Below are 16470 nucleotides of genomic sequence, written 5' to 3'. Positions count from 1 at the left end.
GGCTGAAGGTATTGAAAGCCTGATAAAGGCATCAGTAAGCAAATCCTGAATAGCAGAGAGCTGTTTTCAGCAGCCGTAGAGGGGAGGTCTGCAGAAAGAAATAATTACCAGCTCTGGGCCAGGAGGATGGAGGTGGGAGAGCTTCATGGCACGGAGCAGCCTCCTGCCGAGCCAGCGAGGATGCTGCAGAGGTTCACCCGTGAACCTTTGCTGGGCGAAGGTCATAAGTGCTTCGACACTGGCTTGTGTGGTTGGCTGCTTTTATTTTGGCAGTGCCGTGCCAGTAACTAAGCCAAATAAAGTGCATCTCTGTGCTCTCGTGTTACCGTTACAGGAAGAAGTTTCTTCATGACTCATTCCCATTTTATTCCTCTGACTGCTCGCAAAAAAAAATACAGCAAATACGTGCAGAGAGGTGAAGGCTCTTGCATTTTGCATTGGAGGCGGGATTCATCTTGCTAAGTGTAGACAACTTAAATGTAGCTGCCTTAAATTTCCTTCAGAATCCAGGGAGCTCTGCAGAGACGTTCAGTTTGCGGGTGAGGAAACCTATAATCACCCGCCCAGCTGAGGATGTCGCCGTGTGCGCCGGGTGTCTGAACACCCTCACGCAGTCAATGGAGACGTTGTCGATGCGGCTGCTGGAAAGTGATTCAGCCCAGCAAGCGTGTGCTTTAGCCTGACCTGGTTTCCACCCACTGGTCAAGATTCAGGGCCGAGAGTTTCATTACTCGAGGCATTTTTTAGCCATTTGAAATAATTCAGGTGCCCAAGACATCCTTCCTGGAGACCTTCTGGACAAGCTGCCTTCTCGTGCATCCTCGGCACACACGGTGCTCCCTCTTTGGCCCTGCCTCAGCCGTGCAGATCCCTAAGTGGAAGGCTTTGATCTGCAGCAGATCCCCACCCCTTGTTGGTATTGCAAAAAGCTCTTAGGATGGATTTGTTTGTGGTAATGGTGATGCCTGGGGCTCAGCTGCTCACGCTGAGGCTTTTGGTGCTGAGATGCTCTGGCTTCCAGTGATTGCAGTGCAGTGCATCTCCTGCAGTACATCAGCACTTCGAGCAAAAGCCCAACTGGGCTTTTAATACCCTCGGGGGATATTTATGCCTGGCCCCAGCACTGTGTGTCCTGCCAAAATCTCGACCAGCAGAGCAATAACCACAGCAACTCCTGCCTCATTGACTTCAATCTGGTTCTGTGGGGTCCACCAGAAACTGCGTTTGGAGCGTGTAGACTTCTGGTTCTGCAATAGCATCTGCGGTCAGTGTGTCCAAAATGAGGAGGAAAAAAAAAAAAAGAAAGAAAAACTACTTCAAAATTCATGCTCCAAGCTGGTGGAGCGTGCTGTACTCTGGGATGCCCGAGCTTGAAATGCTGTGAATGATAAGGGCTGGTTCCTCTTGGTCAATGAGCGCTGCCACCACGCTGCTTTCCCATCCAGAAAGCTTTTTTTTTCTTTTCTTTTTTTTTTCTTTTCTCTCTTCTCAGTGATTTCACTTGCCACTTGCCAGAGGCAGGATTAGTGCAAGCTGCATGTTGCCCTCATCCACAGGACCGGTAACTCTCCTCTTAAACCCCAGCGCTAATGAAGCACTAATTCCTCCTCACATGACTCACTTTTTGGATGCTGCTTCTTTTCTCTTTTCCGAAGCTGCTTTCTAAAGGGCTTGGCGGAGTGCAGAAATTTCCCCGAACCTGCCGTCTGACCCCATTCAGCTCGCACACAGGAGCGGACGCGGGGCTGACGTGAGCGGGCATTGCCCGGGGGGTGCGCGCTGGTTGCCATGCCCTCGGCGCGGTGCCTGGCCCCTGGTTTCATCGCGTTAGCAATCCGGGTCAGTTGTAAAGCGAATGCTGATTCTGCTGCCCTATAAAACGTCTGAGCATCTGCATGGGCATGTGCCTGGGAGCGATCCTGCCGCACAGCGCGTCCCGTGCTCTGTGCCTTTTTTTCTCTGATGTGTTAAACGTCGTCTCGTGGAGCCTCTGGCTGCAGACACCGCTCAGCTGCTCCCCTCCCTGCTTTCCGTCAGGCCCCGCGAGAGCACCGAGAACAGACGCCAAGGTGCAGACTGTTAGCAGGGGGTCACGCACGGAGAGCCGAGGCTTTTGACTCTTTAGGACTCTTTCTTTTTGCTGAGGCCAAGTGCTTTACGACAGGCGGTAGTGTGGTGCACTGACACGTACGTGGGCATGGGCACGGACGCCCCACCGCGAGCTCCTGCTCTCATGGTGCAGCATCAGGAGGGCTCAGAGGTGTTTGTGCTGGCCTCTGTAGGCTCCGTCTCTCACTGCGAACCTTCTTCCTGCACAGGCATCTTCCTAGCCCAACTGGTCACTAATACATCATAAATTAAGCCCGGGGCTTTAGAAGACATTTTCCATGGGGAGCATCTCTGTCCCTGGGAGCCTAGCCTGGCTGGCAAAACCAGGCTGTTTAGCCCCAAAAATGTATCAGGAGCTGCTCGGGATCTCTTTGACTTTGTTGCCTTTGGAAGCCTCTGCTGAGCGTGACAACCTGACACCTGACAGCTCTGTGAAGCGAGCATCTGTCTGGAGGAATTAAGAGAGATTACTTTTTTATTATTATTTATTTCTACCAGGAATAGCAGGAATACGAGCGCTGGCACAGCCTCGCTCACACATGGAAACAGTTAACCTGGCAATCCCGGCAGAGGCAAGCCAGGCATTGTAATAGGTATTCCTGTTCTGCATTTAAAAAGCAGCAGGAAGATGTTTCTCGATAACGGAGATAATGGAATACTTTCTCCTTGATACGGAAGGAAGATGTGAAGTGGTGATTGCTGAAGATGAACTCCTCCAAGGCCCCAGCCGGGACAGCTTAAACCCAGCGCCAGTGAGAGCCTCGGCTGGGGACTTCTCCCAACAATTAACGCTGAATGGCTTTAAAGACGTGTCCCAGTCCATCTGCGTTCCCGCACACCTCCAGTCCTCGCCTGCCTCGCGCTCGTCAGCCGTTAGCAGTCTCTCTGGTGTATAGATGTGATTACATTTCTGTAACTAATTTGGCAGTGTGTGTTCAAACTCTCAGCCGGCTGCAGCGCCGGGAGCGCGCGGTCACGTAGCAGCAGATGGCACCGATTCGCGGTGACACGGGGACCCCCGCTCCGGTTTCAGCCCCAGGCAGCCTGAGCAGTTTTCCTTCTGGATGGTGGCACGGGGCCAGTTGTCCAGACGAGCAGAGGGTGTGAGGTTCACATCCCTGCTGACGCCAGCCCTTGCCCCGTTCCACACTGCTGCCGGGGAGAGATGCTGAGTCCCACCGGGGGATGCAGCAGGAAAAGGGCAGAAAAAGCCCCCGTGAGACGCGTGAGGATGCAGAGGGATCCTTGTGACTCTGTCCGGGCTCTTTTTACTGGATCTGTTCCCCAGTGGCCTCTGCGTAGCGGTGCCCAAACAATGCAGTAGAGTTGGATCCTCGCAGAAATATCGGCTGCCCACGGGTGTTTCTTTGGTGTGGGCAGCAGCACGCGGGATGAGCTGGTGGAGCCCCCTCTGGAGTCCCCATTTCAGCAGCCCTGTTTGCTGCTGGTCTCCAAAATGAGGGTCACCCCCTGGGCAGGGTCTCCAAAATGGGGGTCATGCCATGCGCAAGGGGCGTTGTGGTGCTGGAGTGCAGCCCAGCAGGTGTGAAGCATTTTTAATTGGAAACGAGTCTGGCGGGAGCCCCACAGGCTGCACCACGCACGGGGCAAGCTCAACTGGTCCATGAGGATGGGGAAGGAGCTCGGTGTGGGATTGGGATTGAAACTCTGCCTGGTAGAGATGATGCCCCGAGTTTATTCTCACTTGCAGCTCTAGCTGTGTTGCTGGTATACCTGTGTCTGGCCATGCACCTTGCTGGTCCTCGTCTTCTGGCTTCTTGGGCCAACCTGGACTGGTCTGGTGGTCCCTGGGCTGCTGCTGACCCTGGAAACCTGCTCCAGGTCTGCTCTGATCTGCAATCCTGGCCCATGAGGACAAGTCCTGCAGTCCTCTGCTATGTGTGGGTGCAGCCTCTGCAGGCAGAACTCGGGGGCAAATCCTCTGTGGGTGGGCACGAGGTGTGTGGGTGGGCACGCAAGCAGCGCGTGGGGGGAGACGGGGGCGCAGAGCCCGCGCGCTTCCCTCCTGCAGCAGGTTTTCCTGGCCGAGCTCCGCACGAATGTCCCTTAGCAACCGAAGCGGTGCCTGAAGCGTGCTCGTGTTCCCGTTTCTCCTCCAGGAGAGGTTTATTTTGGGGAGAGCAGCTCCAGGAACCAGGTGGCCATGAAAAGCCCCGGTGCCTGTGGGTGAGGCGTGTAGGGCTGGGCACAACCCAGGGGACCTAAAGCACATGGGGGACCTTGCGGCACAGCAGCTGTGTTGGGGCCAATGAACATTTGTGCTCCAAACACCTTGCTCTGGCAGAGCGTCCCATGCCAGCAGCCTCCCAGCAACTTGTCTGTTAGGATCATTCCTCTACAGGCAACGCTCGGTCGTCCATCAGACACGGCTTTTTTCAAGCCCCCGTGGTTTTGGTGCCTGGGGTAGGAGCCTGTTTGCCTAAACGATGTGAATCCTCTGTGTTATGGATGATCTTTGAACTTTCTACGCCTGGGTGCTTAGTAAAATAACATAATACCCAAAAAAAGAGTCTGCCTAGCTATCTGAGACCATTGAAACCCTGTGATTAGAAAAACACTGAATCCCCCAGCCCAAAAGTACTTTAGAAAATATAAACGGCTTTAGCATTATCATCTCAACCTCTGAGAATACAGTCGGCGCAGCGCAGAAATGAACAATTGCCACGATTCCTCGTGAAGAAATCCCAGGGCTGCTGTACCATTGTCACCTCTGCGATGCCGCGCGCCGTTAACATCCCCCCGGCAGCGCGAGCGGCGCCGACGCCTTGCCTTCTGCTGCAGCCGAGGGGAAACAACCCGCAGAAGTCCCCCGGGCTGGCTCCCGGCCCCTCACGCTTTCAAAGCAGTGCCGAGGTCGTCCTGGGGTTCTCTGAAATTCCCAGGAGAGATTTTTCAGCTGCTCCAGGGAGGAAAAGGCTTTGGACCAGGCTCGTCTGGTGCACCTGCAGGGAAGCGCGAGTGCCTCCGGGCGCTGTGCTCCCGGTTTGTTCGCCTGAGCCTGGCGTTTCCCCAGCGCTGCTTGTTCGGGTGAGTGCAGCTGTACCCAAAGGAAGCAGTCTTTGGAAAACCTGGGAAGTGCCAGCAGCTAATTTTTTGTCCTTTACCGATAGGTATTCTTAGACTGATTCCAAAATTATCCAATTCACTAATTGATGGATGTGCCACGCTTTGCTGAGTGTACAACAGAGAGCGTGTGGGGGCTCGAGAGCCCCCTTTGGCCACTTCCTCACCATTTATTTATCCCGGGGGGCTCCCCACCCACTGAAACCCGTGGGGGTTCCTTGGTGCTTGGCTGGAGCTGCCCAAGGTTGTTTGCGTTTTCCACCAAGGGGCTGTTTGGGATGAAATGCACATCTCTGGACGGGGGTTTCTTTCTCTGGTTTTAGTTTTAGGGGTTGAGGAAATACAGCAAAGAGCTCTCAGTCTCCTCCCCAGGCCATGAGACTGTTGCGTTTTATATACAGTGTTTTTCTGAATCAAAGTGTACACTCATCAGAAAATGGACCTTGCTGTTTGATGTATGTTGAAAAGTGCCACATACGTTTATTGTGCTGTATAAATAAAATATAATAATGCTGAGACTCAAGGACTCCCATGGAGTCATTCAGAAGAGAGGCAGAGGGCCAGTGAATGAATTTGGACAAGATTCAGAAAAGAGAGATTTTATTATTATCATTTTTTAAAAAACAGAAAAATGCAAGAAAGAGAGGATTACCTGCCACAGAAACAGGTCCTGAGCTGCCAAAAGACTGGACTAAGCACTACCACCAGATCTTGTGGCTGATGAATGGGAAGATGTATGCTGTGGACGGGATTTTTCTGCTTAAAAATCTGCCTGCATGGGTGGCCCAGGGCTGCTCTTGGAGCTGAAGGTGTGGGTTTTGTTCCGGGGGCCAAGGCTCCCACTCTCCTCCTTCTGGGACCTGCTTTCCGCTGTGGTTTTTAAGGTTCTGGGAGCCCAGCTCAGCTTGCGAGCTGGCTTCTGTGCTGCTTGTTAACATCTTCATTAATAGCCTGGTGATGGGCCGGAGTGCTCCCCCTGCAAGTCTGCACAGGGTGGAAAACTGAGTGCTTGGGGGAGCAACCCCAGGCACTGCTACGTGCAGGCTCAGTAGGATTTTCCCTGTGTTTAAATACCTGATGGGAAGGAAAATGAGGCAGGCTCTTCTCTGTGGTAGCCAGTGAGAGGCAATGGGCAAAGCCCCAAATCCAGGCAATTCACATTTAAACGTAAGAACAAAAGAAATAACATGCAGCTGACTGAACACTGTGAAGTGCTGCAGGTTGTGGAGGTTTCGGTGCTACTGTAGGGACTGGAGCAGAAATATCCCAGGTCGGAGATACCAAGAGGGAGGACGGGAGGCCGTGAGCAGATGGCAGCTCTGACCCGTGCGTGGGGAGCACACGAAGGCCGGAGGTGAGGAGCTGTGTGCAGCGAGCCAGGAGGTGGCCAGCAGCAACACATTTTTGGAATAAAGCTCCCAGTGACCGTGCTACAGCAAAGCAAACTGTTGAAGTCGAGCTATTAAAAGCCCGGCTTTCAAGAGAGCACGGCACTTTTTTGGGCGCTTGGTGGCCAACAGCAGTGCTCACTGCTGGGGGTTTGCATCTTCGGCACCAGGCTTTTGTGTGCGGGCCCTGGCTGCCCTCTCACTTCACACGAGCCCGTTTTTTCCTCCTCAGGCGCAGTAACAGTGAATCTATGCCGACGGGGCATGTTAATGCAAAACTTCCCTGTCTGTTTGCACCTTTTCCTGGAGAGAATCCAAGGCTGCTGCAAACACAAAGGGATTCATCACTCTCCAGCTGTCTGCAGACAGCAAACCAAGAGCAATGTTTGACAGTGAGGAATAATTACCTTGCCAGCTTTGCTTTATCCACATTTCAAATTCAGAAGGGAGATAAAGCCACGGTACCGGTGGCTCAGGCAAGGAGCCCATCAAGAAGAGCATCTAGCACAGCTGGAAGCTCCCTCATCCCCGCAGAGACGCGCGGTGGAGCCCGGCTGGCGGGATGAGAGGTGCTGCAGGTGCCATCTCACCAGCGTGTCCTCTGCCTCAGTTCATTCTTCCCCAGTCCATTCCTCTCCGGTGGCTGGTTTTGCTTACAAACGACCCCGTGATGCTTGGGATGCCCACCCAAGGCCTGGCATCCGGAATCCTGCCCAGCCTGAGCAATGGCATCCCAACGTGAAGTCGGTGCCAATTTATTTCGCTTATCCTTCCCCCCTCTTTAATTAAGCTAGCTGGAACAAGAAGGGCTCCCTGACCCTTATGGGGTTAAATGAGCCAGTCTCCACGGCAACCTGCTTCTGAGCAGGGCTGACATCTCTCCTCCAAACCCTCCAATTCCTCTCCTCTGATCCCCCTTTCCAGGCACACTCTGGGGCCGGGCTGCGGCTGTCCCGGGGCCCCCCATGCCGCAGGAGCCTCCGGAGGGAGGCAGATTTTGGGGGCTGGGGGAGGCCGGGGGGCTGTCTCCTGCTCAGCTGCATGGTGGGATCCATTCGGCTCACTTCTGGGCTAGAGCAGAACCCACAGAGCGTATTGCAGAACCAGCCCAGCTCTTTCCAGGTGTCACGGCAGACCAGGAGGATTCGCCTCTGGACGCCTTGGAGTTCAGATCTGAAAGAGCTCACCCAGAGGAAACAAGGGCAGAAATGGTAAAGTGCCACCAGAATCACAGGCACACAAAGTGCCTGGAGATGCTGAGACAGGAGGGGACAGAGGACGTTATACCTGATTGAAGTATAATTAGATTAGAACCTCATGCTTGTGCAAGAAGTCCCCTTATGCCTCCCTTGGTTGATATCCACCAGCGAAGCCTTTTCTTGCACAAAGAAAGAAGTTCTTGGGCTTTCTCCCTCCGTGATGTAAAGTCCAGGGCAGATTTTTCTTCTGGTGGCCACTCAGTCCAAATGCTGGTGGCTAGTGAGGTTTCCAAGTACTGAGACAGGAGCTCCTTCTTTTATGTTTCCAAAATAAAACAAACAAAAAGCTAAAAAATGTCATATTAGAGGAACAGCTTCCAGGCACCATTGCATCCGTAGGGCTTAGCATAAATATGAAAGAAGGTAATGAAAGGGAAAGGTTGGGAAGTTACTTGACTGTGTGCTCTATTTATGTACCTAGCAAAGAATATGAATGGAGGAATATTTAATATAACAGGCAGAGATGTACTAAGACTCAAGGATGAAAGATTTTAAGCAATTTCAGGCTCAAAATATGATTCAAACATTTAACAAGGAGGAGAATCTATCAGGAGAACATATCCTAAAGGAAGCAATAGATTTGCTATCTTTTTACATCTTTAAATTACATTTGGGAGCAGAGCTCATTTAAGATTCATTTAAGCTATTTTAGATGCCTCCTTTCGGCTGACATGACCTGCACCCATTACCTCCACTGGCTGTAAAGGGAGCTTTGGGTGCCTGGGTGAAATGCAGGTGGCTGTATTTTAAGCATCTATAAACAGTCAATTGACTCCGTCCCTGGGGTCTCTCTCTAAAATAGCTGCTTCAGATGAACCATGATAAACGCCTGATTTAGGAGTGACTTGGGAAGCTTTTCTAAGTCTGGATTATGTAGGCAACCCCAGAACAGGGATGAAAATTGTTTGGCTCTAAAATTACAAATGTAGGGGCGAAATGAAGTGTTCATGCCCAGCCGCAGCTTCAGCCCTGTCATAAGCACAGGCACAGACATCTGAACGCTTTCTCCAGGTTGCATTCTGCTTCCCAGGTGAGCCAATCTGCGATGAAATGTGTCAATAGGCTTGAGCAGGTACATCTTGCTTTTCCTATTAAAGAGAATGCCAGAGAGGGCTTTTGCAAACTGGCTACATGTAAAGTGTTTGATGAGCTCTGCTTTCACAATATATTGTGGGAAAATACATGGCAATGCAGAAAACCATTAAGCACACGCAGAAGGGACGGGCGTGTTTGCTCTTACCTTGCTCTGAGCGGCGATTTGGTGTGACTATTCTCCTTTCCAAGCAGCTTGGGGCTGTGCCAGGGCCCCAAGGGCACCAAGCAGCCTTACTGGCCACGATCGACCTTATCTAGGGGTTCCCTAAACCTGCCCCAGTGCCTGTTTTGGGGCTTGGCCTGGGACAGGTCCATCGTCTCCAACCTGCCTGGCAGTCTTGGCTCTGGGTGGATCCCCGCATCTGCACCCTGGCATCCCCTACGTAGCAGAAGCTTTTAAAAAAAAAACTAGTCTGGCAATGGAATATGTCCAGCAAAAATCTAAATTGCTAAAGACTTCATTCGAAAGAGTGCAAGTCCTGAAAGAACAGAACAACATTGCAAGTTGATAAAGGGATAAATGGGCTTTTAAGCTGGGGTTTTGCTGAAAAGTTGTGTATGATGGGGTACATAAAAAGCACGACAGCAGGCTGTGAGGACATTTAAAGTCATTGTTGTGGGGTCAGCAAGGTCAGGAAGGCAATCTCTACATTAGCTCATACCATATTTTGTGTATAAGTTGTGGCGTGGTGTCTCTGTTCCAGGACACGGTGGCCTTATGTCATTATTTTCCCAGAATAAAGAAGGGAGACTCACTTCCCCATCTAAGCCAGTAGCCATAAGGCTGCTCCGGTTTTATGTAGCCAGGATGGATGAAGCCATTGTGCAAGGTTTAGGGCAGGAAAGGGCCACAATAAATCCGGTCTCATCTGCACCACGTGGGAGAACTCCACAAAGGGTGCACGCTCCGGGGCTGATCGCCGATGGCAGCACTTGCTGTACCATGGCAGTCCTTCGACATCCTCCTCGTGTTCTCTTTTCTTGCTGAAATTGCTGTCTTGCATGATAAAAGCGTTAGTGGGATTTGATGAACTTCCATAAGGCGCTTGCCTGGGCATCACCTGATTGAAGAACTGGAGCACCAGCAGCGCTACTGGAAGCCCGGTGAATTGTCAGGTCTCAGTGTAATTATAAGTGAGGAATCGTCGTGAGATGAATCTGTTTCTAGTGGAGCATCTCAGGGATATCTCTGGCTCTGAGCTCTCATGCTCCAGCCTTCCTCTCACTGCAGCTCTCCCAGATGTGGTTGCAGCAAAAAAAAAAAAAGCCTTGTGCCTTTTCCCCGCGTCCCACCTTTGTGCCTAAGCACAGGCATGGCCTGGCTCCTGTTCCAACACTCGCATCTTCCACTTGTTGGGGGTCTTTGGTGGTGACCATCCCCATAATGCTGGAGGAGGAGTGCTAGGGAAAGGTAAGGGACCCCCCCCCTTTACTCAGCTTTCCCCTACTTCTGTGCAGGAAAAGGTTGGGATGTGTCCAGTGGGGTGAGAATTCGGGGGGAGGTCTCGGGGGCAGGAGTGTGTCAGGATGTGGGGTGGCAGCTCCTCGTTTGCAGAAGGGGAGCATGGTCAGAAGTGGGGGCTGGAGAGGTGGCAGAAGGAGAGGGGAAAAAGCACGAGGAGCAGGGAGACTGCAGAAGAAACCAGTGCAAAAATGGGTGAATGTGCCCTCCCAGGAAGGACCGCGCTCACAGGCTTTCATGGGAGGTTTCAGACCTGGAAAACCCCTTTCCTTATGCTCTTGCTGTTGAAGTTACACAGATGAGAACGGGGCTGTTTGCTGGGAATGCATCGCTGCTAAAACATGCCCCAGCCTCCTGGCATCGCCCTTCCCCAGCCCACCCGAGGGGTTCCCATCCTCTGCTGCTGCCCGGGGCCAGCTGCAGTGCTTGGGCAGGTAACCTCTGCCCCGGCTCGTGATCCAGGTGGGAGTTTGAAGGGGACGGGCTGAAGGAGCACAGGGCGTGAAAAGAGGTGAAAACGAGCAGAAAAGAATTGAAGAAATATCAGGAGAGGAAAGTGCTGATGATGGAATCAAGCAAGAAATTGAGATTTGGACGCTGCAGCTGCAGAGAGGATGCTGTCGATACAGCTCTGACCCAACTACTGCAGTCAGAAAACAGCTCGAGAAAAGAAGATGGAGAAGAGCATAGGGGCCAGCAAAGGTCAGCATTTCTCAGTTTGGTATTTGCATGTGTTACTTCTGGCTGGAAGTAACGGCTGTGCAAACACGAGATTCCCTTTGTGCAAACTGTCGAGACGGATTGAGCAAAGGCTTCATCTTTCTCTCCTCCTCCCCGCACCCCACAGGAGACGGGTCGCACAGAAAGTGGCCCTGCCTCGCCGTCTCCTCCACCTTCCAGACCCTGTGGTTTCACACCAATTCATTATTCTCATGTGCTGGAGCTTTGTGCTGGCCTCCCATGGGGGCACGGCGATGGCAGCACGCTCCTGGTGTCCTGTATGTGTCCCTCCAGTTTCCCCAGCCCAGGTGGCCATGCAATGTCGGTGCAGAGCTGGTGGCCTTCAAAAGGCACCTGCGAAGTCTCTGCCTGCTGCAGGGTTTGAAAACAGGGAAATTGCTGTTTGGCTGTGGGAGAGGGGCCACCTTGCCTCTCCTTTTCCAGGCACGGTCCAGCAGGGGAAACACTTCCCCCTGTTGTCCACAGCTGGGGAAGCTGCCCCAGGAAATCCCCCCTTGAGACATCCCTCCATTTTCATATTGCTCAGGTACTCCCTCGTATTATTTCAATTTGTTATTGCAGAATAGGATAATGAGAAGCCCCTGGTCACTCTCTCTGAATATCTTGCTGGTGTCTTGCAGCTGAGCTTTTTCTCACCTTCCTGAGGCAGACCCCATATTTCTTATATTTCTGTTAATCTTCGTGGAGCAGCTGCAGTTCGTGTCACGGCTCTTAACAGAGGAGCAGAGCCGATGCCACTGCACTTACCCCTGGCAGGTTAACCTTGTTACGAACATCCAGAAGACCTCGTAAAAATGGTGTTGCCTTCGGCTGGATCTTGTTCCTTTAGTTTGCTTATGAGGACGCCATGTGGGGCAGTGACAGAGCCCTCACTAAAGCGGTGATTTATCACAGCGGTGTCTCCCTCTCTATCTATTTCTTGTCAGAGGAGAAATTAGAGCTGGAGTTTTGGCCCACGTGTCCGCAGGGCACACGATGCTGTTGGAGTTATACACAAGTCAGAAACTGCTCTAAAAGACATTTCTCTCCAAGCACAGGGCCTGTTCCCCGGTGTTTATCAGCCTGCCTGCTCTCCGGTAAGCACAGAGCTCCCCGCACGCTGAGCTTCTGTCCCATCCCGACGCGAGAGGGTGCTTTCCCTGGGGTCACTGAGATTTTTCTCCTTCCCTTGGGCCTCTTCTAAGGCAAGCTACGTTGCAGGTTGTGGTGCAGGACCAGGAGGCACGCTGTCCTCTTAGCAGGATGCCCAGTCCCACAGGTGCTTGGTGTCAAGAGGGGCTGGAGGCAGACACCCGAAATGAGGTCCTTTGAATATGCGAAGTACAATGCATCGTTAGTCGTGTTGTTACCTATTGTTAGTTCTCTCAAAAGCCATTACCAAGGCTTCAACCTGAGGCTTAAACAGCTCCTAATTACGCTAAAGCTCTGGCTGATGATTGAGTTAGGCTTATCTTTGCAGAGACAACTTGCAGGTGTTGTGTACACAGCTCAGGGTGCTGGAGCGTGCAGGAGGAGCGGCTTTGTCTCTCCACTTCCAGTCATGCAGGGAAGAGGCATCTCCATCTGTGCAAGTGCCCTGCACATCTGTGACGGCCGAGAGATGTGGGGGGCGATGAGCCCCACTGTCCCGAGGTGAGGTGAGAAGCAGTAGGGGGGTCCTGCGCGTGCCAGATGTGCACGTCTGCGTACTGGGTCTGGGTGGGATGGTGTTCACTTTTCCTACAGGGCCGTGCTCTGCACTTGTAGCTCGAACAGCATTGGTACTACTCTGAAATCAAAGGTGAAGCCCTGGATAAAGGTACCTGGTCATGGCACGCCTGTCTTGGTAGAAACCACGTGCGTGTGGCAGGGGTTGTTTGGAGAAGGGGCTCACTGGGTCCTGGGGAGGGTGGGTGAGGCACCTGCACCCCTGTGGCTGCAGCCTTGGTCTGCACACATCTCACCACCCCTCTGCACCTCTTCCAGTCGCCTCGTTCCCGAGGCAGGCATTGCCTCAGTGATGGTTTCTGCTCCTGAATGCTCATCTGTCTCTCTGGTATTAGTATGAGTAGTGTTATTATTGCTGTTGCACCCGGAGCCCTGAAGTGCCTAACGCTCTCCATAGGGTGCACAAAGCCCACCTCACCTTTACGGCTGTGCTCCCACGCAGCCGTGCTGGCTCACGTTGAGCCTTTCATCCACCAGAACCCCCAAGTCGAATCCTGACCTGTTCCTCGTCATCCCCCACCCTACCCCTCTCACATCCCCTCTCCAACCCTCCAACCCCCCCGGTGCCCCCTCCTTGGCCAGCTGTGCCAACAGTGCTACACGCAGCGTAGCACGTGGCACGTCCCGGCCAGACCCATCCCACCTGGCATGAGGTCTGTGTGCTGGCAGGGGAGGACCCAAGCTTTCCACGTTTGAATTCTTATTGCTCCAGGTAGAGAGGCAGACCCTTACTTGCTCAGCATGGCCCTATCCCCGGGCAGATGGACGGCTCCCCTAAGCTGCCACGCCGGCGCTGGAAGCTCGATGCCCGGAGCTCGAGTGCCTGCCAGAGCCGCCCGCGGTGCAGCAGCACAGCAGAGGGCTGAAAGGGACAAGTGCAACCGCGAGATCTGGTGAGGACCCAAGAAAGAGAGAAAGGCAAAGGACTTGGACCCGTCTGCTAACATGAAGTCATCTTATCACCTGATTGCAAAGCCAGAGAGCTGGGAGAGCATTTGAATGGCTGCTGCTGCTGCCGCAGTGATAAATTAGATCACTTTGAGAGCACTTTAGAGCTGGACGGAAAATTCAGTGGCTCTTCTGCCAATTTTATCCTGTAAGTGGAATTAGTGCTTGCTTTAGCTGCACTCTCCAGCCACGAGCAAGTGTCCCCCATGCACCGCCTACGGAGGATTTTGCTCCTGGGACCTGAGTCCATCTGAACCAGCAGAAAGTGGGCAGAGGAGACCTGCGAGGGGAGCAGGATGGGAGCAGGAGCCTGCCTGGGTCTCCATGCCTCAGACGACTTGTAGGTGGGTCTGCAGAGCAAGGTTTGAGCCCACCTGTGAGGACGTGGCTTGCACGGTGAGACTGGGAAAAGAGGGTGCAGGAGGGGGCACAGAGCCCCTCGGATAAGTGTGGCCAGAGGCTGGGTGTGCGAGTCTGACCATTGCTGACCTGGGGATGAGCTCTCCATTGCAAGATGGAAGAACAGAAGTCCCCAGATGGACTACGAAATGCACGGGAAATTGTTTTAAGAAGTAACCTGACCTGCAAAGCCTGCTGCCCATGTTGCCAGCACGTCGGTGTGGACACCCGATGGTCAGGTCAAGGAATTGGCTGAGCTCAATGTTTGCAGGGGTGAATAAAATTTCTGGAGTTGTGCAATACCCTTGGAAATATTCACGTGTTTGATGGCTATTGAAACTAGACATCAGCTCTCAGTCTGTTCAGATCAACCCTTTTTGTCCTTCAAAATGCTTCACAAAGCCGGACTGGCCCAAGGGCAATGGTCCTTTTGGGTGGAGGCTGGAGGAAGAGCTGAGTGGGTGAGCAAAGGGCGGAGAAGAGCGGTGGCCCCTTTTGGGGGCAGACTTTTCCTATCTAGGACCTGGGGAAGCTTTCGGGAAGGGTGACTCCCGCTTGCCCCCAGGATTGCAAGCTCCATGAGCAGGATGGCAAGGGACAAGGACACAGTGGTAGGACATCTTCAGGCAGCTGCAGCCCATGGAAGTGAAGTGGGTTTGGGGCACGCCGCTGGTTTGACTGTGATTCTGGTGTCTCGAGGTTGGTGGCATTTAGCCAGGACATTTCCCAGACACAGCAGGGGCAGGATCTGGTCCCCTCTGTCAGAGGGCAGGGTGTGCAGTCCCCTGCGTTAGCCCATGAAGCCACCCCCCTATGGATGCTAGCACAACGTGAAGGCTGATCCAGGGCTTTGCTAAAATCCTCTGCTTAATTTATAGCCTAAATATATTCATCAGCTCATCTGGTTTTGCTCTGAAACATTTTTCACATTTGATATTTGAAGAATCCCGTGTATGAGGCACCTGCTTAACTTCAGGCAGTGTAAGAAGCACCAATACATTTGATAATTAAATGTTTGCTGCCACCTAATTGTCCCTTATTACACATATTCTTTGAGCCGAAAGCCTGTCTACTGGCAGTCTCCCCGGAGTGCTGAGCTTCAAAGAGCGCTGCAGAAGAGTTTCCTTTCTTAAAGCACAGTATATATTTAAAATGGAGCCATCTCCAAATCTGTCAGGAAACAGATAAAGAAATTGAGAGAATAGCAGACCCAGCGGGCTAATTATAAGCAGTCAAATATAGAAAAAAGCAGATTGCAGCAAGCTGATAAAATGACAACAGCAATAACAGCGAAAGAGCCAGCACTTACCTACGAACACCAGAGCACTCAGCTGAGCATGGTCTCAGCTCTAATCACAATTTCCATCTGCAGATCTGAAAACCCGGCCTCTTTCTGCTGGCAGGACGACGCGGTTCTGTATCCAGAGATCAGCTGCAGGCATCAGCTTGACTTCAGCCTAAAACCGGAGGAGAGCTGGCCTCACGAAGGCGTTTCCAACCACCTCCGTGCCCCAGGCTGGCTTTTCCCTGGATTTGAAAGTCCTGCTCCGGGCTCTGCTCTGTTCCGAGCACTGTTCCCAGTAGGGCTGGATGCAAGCCGCCCGCCTTTGCTGCCACTCGGCTCCACGTATCGCCCGCTTGCAGAGATCCCAGGAGGGCTGCGGAGGGCTGGAGGAGCTCTGCGTGCTGGCAGCGCTACAGCCACCGGCTGGGCTCGTGCTTCTCCATCAGACGTAGTGAGCAAACTGTTGCATTTACACAGGCTATCAGCAAGGGAAGCACTGTTTTCTCAGCTATAAATACAAATATATTCAAGGCAGTCAAGATTCTTTTTAAGCAGGAGCAGCTGATGTGTGCAAGCAGCTCTATTTTCAGCTGCACCAACTTGGGAAATTTTTTTAGCACTTTTAGTTGAACTTTGGTGTTGTCATATTTCCTCCTTAGTTTTTATCCTGGCCTGAGAAAATGAAGTTTATGCACAAATGTGGGGTGTGACTGGGGAAACTCCTTGTGGGGGGGAATGAGCCCTGGTTATGGGATCAGTGGGACAACTGTGGGGCTGTTCCCAAGACTCTACAGGAAGGATAGGAGCAGTCAGCGATCCTGCAACACGTTGCTCCAGGGAATGGGACACGTTTGCTTGAGTTTCAGCGTCTAAGCCTTGGAGGTCAGTGTTTGAGCAGGGCTGGGGGATGGAGAGCAAGGGGTACCTCCTGAAGGGGAGCCAGCTCTGGCCAGGACAGCTGTCCACAGCTCTGTGGCTCATTCCTGCTTCTTG

At 52.7% G+C, this 16470-nt stretch overlaps 1 long non-coding RNA gene across 1 annotated transcript in view; it reads right to left on the bottom strand.

Moving 5' to 3' along the window:
- The window catches only part of LOC310887672, a 22196-nt gene extending 5726 nt beyond the window's left edge, over positions 1 to 16470 (bottom strand). The window contains exon 1 of the long non-coding RNA XR_014575765.1: positions 109 to 16470. This is a non-coding gene — a long non-coding RNA (uncharacterized lncRNA). The remainder of the gene's footprint in view (positions 1 to 108) is intronic.

The sequence above is a fragment of the Anser anser genome (genome assembly GCF_964211835.1).
Source record: "Anser anser genome assembly, chromosome: 28".
Classification (NCBI taxonomy): Eukaryota; Metazoa; Chordata; class Aves; order Anseriformes; family Anatidae; genus Anser; species Anser anser.
The sequence above is the reverse complement of the archived record's forward strand: the minus strand, read 5'-3'. Positions and strand labels throughout refer to the sequence as shown.